The sequence below is a fragment of the Monopterus albus genome, unplaced genomic scaffold, assembly GCF_001952655.1.
Source record: "Monopterus albus unplaced genomic scaffold, M_albus_1.0 scaffold6.1, whole genome shotgun sequence".
Taxonomy (NCBI): domain Eukaryota; kingdom Metazoa; phylum Chordata; class Actinopteri; order Synbranchiformes; family Synbranchidae; genus Monopterus; species Monopterus albus.
Genome location: NW_018127886.1, coordinates 1670501 through 1676681, shown reverse-complemented (window position 1 = coordinate 1676681; position 6181 = coordinate 1670501).

The following is a 6181-nucleotide window of genomic DNA, read 5'->3' as shown; positions in this document are numbered from 1 at the left end:
GTCTTATATAGACAGGTGTGTGGCTTTCCTAATCACGTCCAGTCAGTATAATCAAACACACCTGGACTCAAATGAAGGAGTAGAACCATCTCAGGGATGATCAGATGAAATGGACAGAGCCTAAGTTAAATATATGAGTGTCACAGCAAAGGGTCTGAATACTTATGACCATGTGATATTTCAGTTTTTCTTTTTTAATAAATCTGCAGAAATGTCAAAAATTCTGTGTTTTTCTGTCAATATGGGGTGCTGTGTGTACATTAATGAGGAAAAAAATGAACTTAAATGATTTTAGCATATGGCTGCAATATAACAAAGAGTGAAAAATTTAAGGGGGTCTGAATACTTTCCGTACCCACTGTAACACGGCTAAACTGTAAATGGCTCTTTTGTCTGAGTGCACTTCTTCAAAACAAGAAGCTCAACCATTCATGCTGTGTTGTTGTTCATATTGAGGAAGCAGAATGCTGTAAACTTGGAAATAAATATTTAATTTTTCTTTTTTGAGCAGAAAAGATTCACTGCACGAATACTAAATAGAATATGTGTGTGCATGTATTTATCAGATGTGTGTACATTTACAAGCACATGAAAGGCAAGATGAATCCTGTAGAATTTACAGTACATCTCAAGTCAAAGTCAAGTCAGTGTTTATTGTCAGTTAGGAAACATGTTTCCCTGTACAATGAAATTTTTACTTTGCCGTCCACATGAATGCCACAAAATGCAAATGAAATATAAAGTAGATAAGTAACACAAAATCTAAGGCACTTTAAGCAGCAAATGCAGCAATATAATAAAAATATATAAGAATATAATAAGAGAATGTATGCTGCATGGGAGCAGTATATGGAGCAGTCAACAGTCAATGTGCATCTGAGTTTAATGTGTCATTTCAGACAAAAAGCCTTTGATTGTTACAGCACAACAGTTATCAGTGATCACTGGTCACACATCTGCTCAGCCTGTTTACTCCAGGAAATGACAAATCAGTATTTTATTCCTGGACAGATATTTGCTTTGTGTGACTGGAAAAGTCTCTGGAGCCCATTTCATCCTTACAACAGTATACACTCTGAGACACTGTGTGTATGAGCTGTCTGAATAAATCCAATCTTCTGTCTACCTACAGTGGATGGAAAGAGCAGAGAGAACTATCATTTATTCTTATTATGTATTCTTACTCAGGTGAGTCTGCTGTGTAATGGAGGATGCACATCCACCTTAATGTACTTATAACTTTATTATGGTATAACTTTGCATTGTATTCAAACTTGATGTCTAAATGCAATACAGATTTATAGCACAATAACTAGTTACATTGTGAAAATATAGCTGATATGCAGTGATCTACTGATTTAGGCAACTTATACACATGTTGAGTTTGTGGGAGCTTTCAACTCCAAATGTATAATGTGCTTGTGAAGTGTGCATTTAGTCATTTTGCATTCAGTCTCTGCAACACAAATGGAGCATATTCTGTATGGAATATGAAAAGAAGCTTCTTTTGCTGCTGATCGAGCATGAGCCCCTTCATACTCTTGTGCTTTTCAGGCCTCATGAAGCTCTCTGTCAAGTGGTAAACTCCATTTGTGTGTGCACACTAGTGGTGGATGGTATAATAGCTTGGACGCTCCAAAGTGCTGATGGAGAATAATGCAGTTTTCTCGTGAGTGGCTCTGACTCCATTCTACAGACCTCTGCCCCTGGAAAATTGGGATTTTGTAGATAAGGGTGTGTTTGTCTGTGTGTGTGGGTTTTTGTTTTTGCATGTATACAGTTCAAGAGTGAGCCAGTACGGCAGCTTATCCTCTTCGTGCCTTAACAGAGAAATTAGATTTCAGTCTTTAGCACGCTGAACCACTAGGGACAAGACTGAGCTGGGTCTGCATTTGTAGAGATGAACACATGCACATAAACAGAGCTGCTTTTGAAGTAAAACACTTGATAAAAGTGACATTTCTCATTTCTCATTCACATTACAAATAGTATAAGCCATTGCTTCTTTCCTTGAGCCCACATGTGGAGTGATTCAGACTCTGGTATGGCAAGAACATTGATTTTCCCCTTCTAACATATACAGTTAGTTTTGGTTGTAGTTCAGATGGTCCTGGGCTGCACACGGGGGCCTTTGAGACGTGCTCTCTCCTTCTCAGGGTGGATGGAGTAGCAGCGAGGGGACAGCCATGCATCTGAGTGACCCTGACCTGTCTGTTTGTTTAACATGCATTATATATGAAAAACCAGAGCGAGTGAGGAAAGAGCATGGGAACAGGGCAGCAGAACAGAGGGAGGGAGGAAGAGAGAAACACTGCTGAACAGACAGATGCCAGCAAGACAGGGAGGGAGAGGCCAGAGGAAAGCTGTTATTCACAGTAGAGTACTGTAAAAGCTGTGGAAAGCTTCAGTTTCTTGCAAGAAGAGACTAGATTTAGTATCATGGATGAAGAAGAACAGCAAAGTACAGAGAAGTACAACAATAGAAAAAGAGAGATTTAAGTAAAGCTCAACTCAGATTGTAAAGCTATCTGAGATGTTATTATCTTTACTTATAACAGCATCATCACCATCTATTACCATTCAATTTGTCAGGTATAGTGCATACCTAGGGTTAAAAAAAACTAAAAGAAAAACCACAATAAATTATAGTTTATAATGTAGTTGATGGGTACATCAGCATTGGAAGAAGACTAAATAATTTAAGTGTGTGTGCGTGTGTGTTCTCCTTAGCAGCCCTACTTAGTGAGGAAACTGAAAAATGGCAAGCACAAAGACTTTCTTCTGTCTTTAAGGCTAATGAATGGAAAAGACAGTGAGCCTGACTGACAGAGCAGATACATTCTCAGACTGTGTTCAAGCCATGAAAGAGTTGCTGCAGAAAATGGATGAGTGCAGGAGAAAGAGAGACTTTGTTGAGGACTTCAAAGAAGCAAAAAGTGTCATAAGAGAGAATAATGCTCTTATTGCATGAGATCACCGCAACTGAAATCACTGGACCCATGGGAGACATAGGTGTCAGCTGAAGTTTCATACACTGATAAACACATTTCATTCATTAGAGCAGCTGTTTTAATTCAGTGAAGACACCAATCAGCGTGTCAAGACCCTGGTTGCAGGATTTATCAAACCACTTCCTTGGAACAGGAGAAAACTTTATCATTACATCAAAGTAAAGGAACAAAGTGAATGAAGGAAGAGAGAGCAAACTGATATGTGCCTACTGGAGTGTGAGTTGACCCCTAGAGGGAGCTCTTATCATTCTACAGTATCATTTGTATGTGTTCAGTTTGCTCCCTCACTTAACTCTTCATTTAAAGCATGTCTTTTGTACAATTTTAACAGTAAAACTCAGACCTCCCTCAACCCAACACTGTTTCTGGAAATGAGATGACACAGCGTCCCTCTGGTAAACGAGGGCGAGCCAGGTTTCCTGAGCTCCTGAAGCCTGCACTCTGGTGGCTTTGGGATTTGGTCTGGACCGTCCTAGATCCAGTGTCCTCTGTGTAAGAACTGGAATAACATCAGACTTGGTGAAGTCTGACCCAGAAACCGAAGATATTACAAGTGACATTTTTAATCACTATTACTTATCCACTGTGACACTGACACCTGTGGCAACTTCTGCTAATGCAGTGGCATATTATATTCCCTATGAGATATATTAATGAAACGTGATGCAGCGAATGAGGAACACAGCTCCTCCCTAGAGATCCAGTCTATCCTCTTTGGCTCATTGTTAATAGTTTCACACATATGAACCCATAAATAAATCTGTATTGCATATTGTGAATGGTCCTATACATATAAATAGCTTTGGAAACACCATATTTTACAGGTCTGTAAATTCCAGTTTATTTATAATTTCCTAAGCAGTTTCCTAGAAGGAATACTACTTAGTACTTTGGTACTAATTACAGATACAGTTAGAGAGTGACCAGTTGTTACACTTCCAGTTATTTGTAAATGCTAAGCTAGCACAAACCTGATGCTCTCTTTAGAGGACAGAAAGTAAACTATACATGCAAAATGTTAAATTTGCCTACAAACATGACAGGCCTGTTAACATGCCAAGGACACAGGGTTATAGCAACATTCAAGTACTACTGTATGTCCAAAGTAATATTAACTATAATTAGTTTTCAAATCATAATTTGTAGGTTAAGGACATCTCACTAACATTTACAGTGCAGGCTATTTGTATTTACATGTGGTAGTCTTACAAACATTCATAGACTGTTGGTGAGAGGTTTGCAGATCCATTTGAAAGGGAATGATCTGCCTGCACTTACTGTATATCACACAGACACCACAGCTGGTGGATACTACCTGTCTGTCCCCCTGTTCAAATGGAATACTACTGGACATATGACAAAATACAAAAATGTTGGAGGTTGCATTTTCTATTCATGTGTTCTGGTTACTTTAAAAGTGTGTGGCACGGAAGTACAGTGGAGTTTGCATGTTCTCCCCCTGCTAGTACTCCAATGTGCTCCCACAGTCTAAAGACACACAGGTTAGGTTGACTGGTAACACCAAATAGCCCATAGGTGTGAATGCTTGTTTGTCTCTATGTCAGACCTGTCCAGGGTATCCCTGCCTCTCATCAAATGTCAGCTGGGATTGGCTCCAGCCCCCCATGACCCTCTACAGGATAAGCGGGATGGATGGTATTTTGTGTGCATTTGTTTGTATAGCAGCTCTTACCTTCATGCTACAGTAAATAGTTTTCTATGATGAATGAAACAGAGAACTCAAACAAATAAGAGTCCAATTTTTCCAGTTACACACTGCACAGTTAAACACATACATGTACACTGCACGCACTAAGCAATGACCCACATTTACATATTTATTTGAATTGGTAATATTTTTGTAGCTCAAATGAAAAAGTGTAAGGGAGTATTCATTTGTAGAGTTAATGTTGGAGCCTTCATAAAAGCCTTTTGGATTCAAAAATGGAAATATGGGTAACAGAGAGAAAAAAACTGAATCAGATGTTTGCTTTTTTCTTTTTAGCTGTATTTCCTCATGTTCCATCAAGGTAAGACCAGTGCATTTTAAGGCTTAAATTATCCTCAGTGTTCATTGTTAATTGAACTTCATTGATCTAATCAATACAGGTAAATAGTGCTGTTTGTGACTAAATAACCCACACTATTAGTTTCTCTGCCATCATAAAAATTATACTACTGAGCAAATTGTCTTTCATTCTTTCCACCCAGCCCCCCAACCACCTCCATTACTTGCAGTCACTAATTTTTGTTGCAGCTACTACACCTTAATAATCCCATTAGTACTGGGAAAACAGTGAATTCTGACTGGGTTGATGAAGTCCATTGATGTGTTTCTTCTTTTTCTTTTAGTGTCCTGTTTAAGCACTAGGGTAGAGGGAAGAAACTTCTGAATTTGAGTGAATTACATATGTGTGATTGTGTGTGCACTGTACTGTATACTGCATGTGTGAAAGTGTTTGTGTGTTAAAAAAAAAAAAAAGCATCAGGGTGGTGTCTAAGTCTTTGTGATAGCTGTCACTCTCTCCTGCTATGTGTGTATAATAATTGGTGGTAGTCCGGATATTGCAGTGATTCACATTTGAGTGTTGCATCACACCCAACATCCCCAGTGGGAGGAAGTCTCCTTACTGAGTCAGTTGAAAACACTTTGCTTGAAAGCCTTAGAAAACGATGAAGCAGAAAACCTATGATGGCTGCAATATATGATTGTTAATGAAATATGGTGAATGTTTGATTCATCATCTCCTCTTTCTAGTGCTTGAGCAATATTGATTTTTGACAGCTTCTGTGCTGATGCTGTTATTTTAGACCAGTGTGCTGATAGTAGATGTTTTATAATAATGTTCGCTGTCTGTAAATGTGTAAATGTCTTAAGAATTGTTACTTAGATTCTCTGAAAAGCCCCTAAAAGAACCTAGGAAGCTGTTTAAACTACTATAGTTCCAGGTTGCTGCAGATACTGTACATGTAGGTCAGGGAAACTGGACTGCACTCATGGTGAGCGCTTGTCTATTTTCTTAGTTCTGGCTCTGTTTTCTAGCTTCTTCCTCTCCGGCTTATAATAAGCATCAGGTAAGAAGGAAGATAGTGGATTTTTTCCTCCATCTTTTTAGAAGAATTTTCAGAAGTGATCTTATGAACCGGAGCAATGATTACAAAACTAAAAG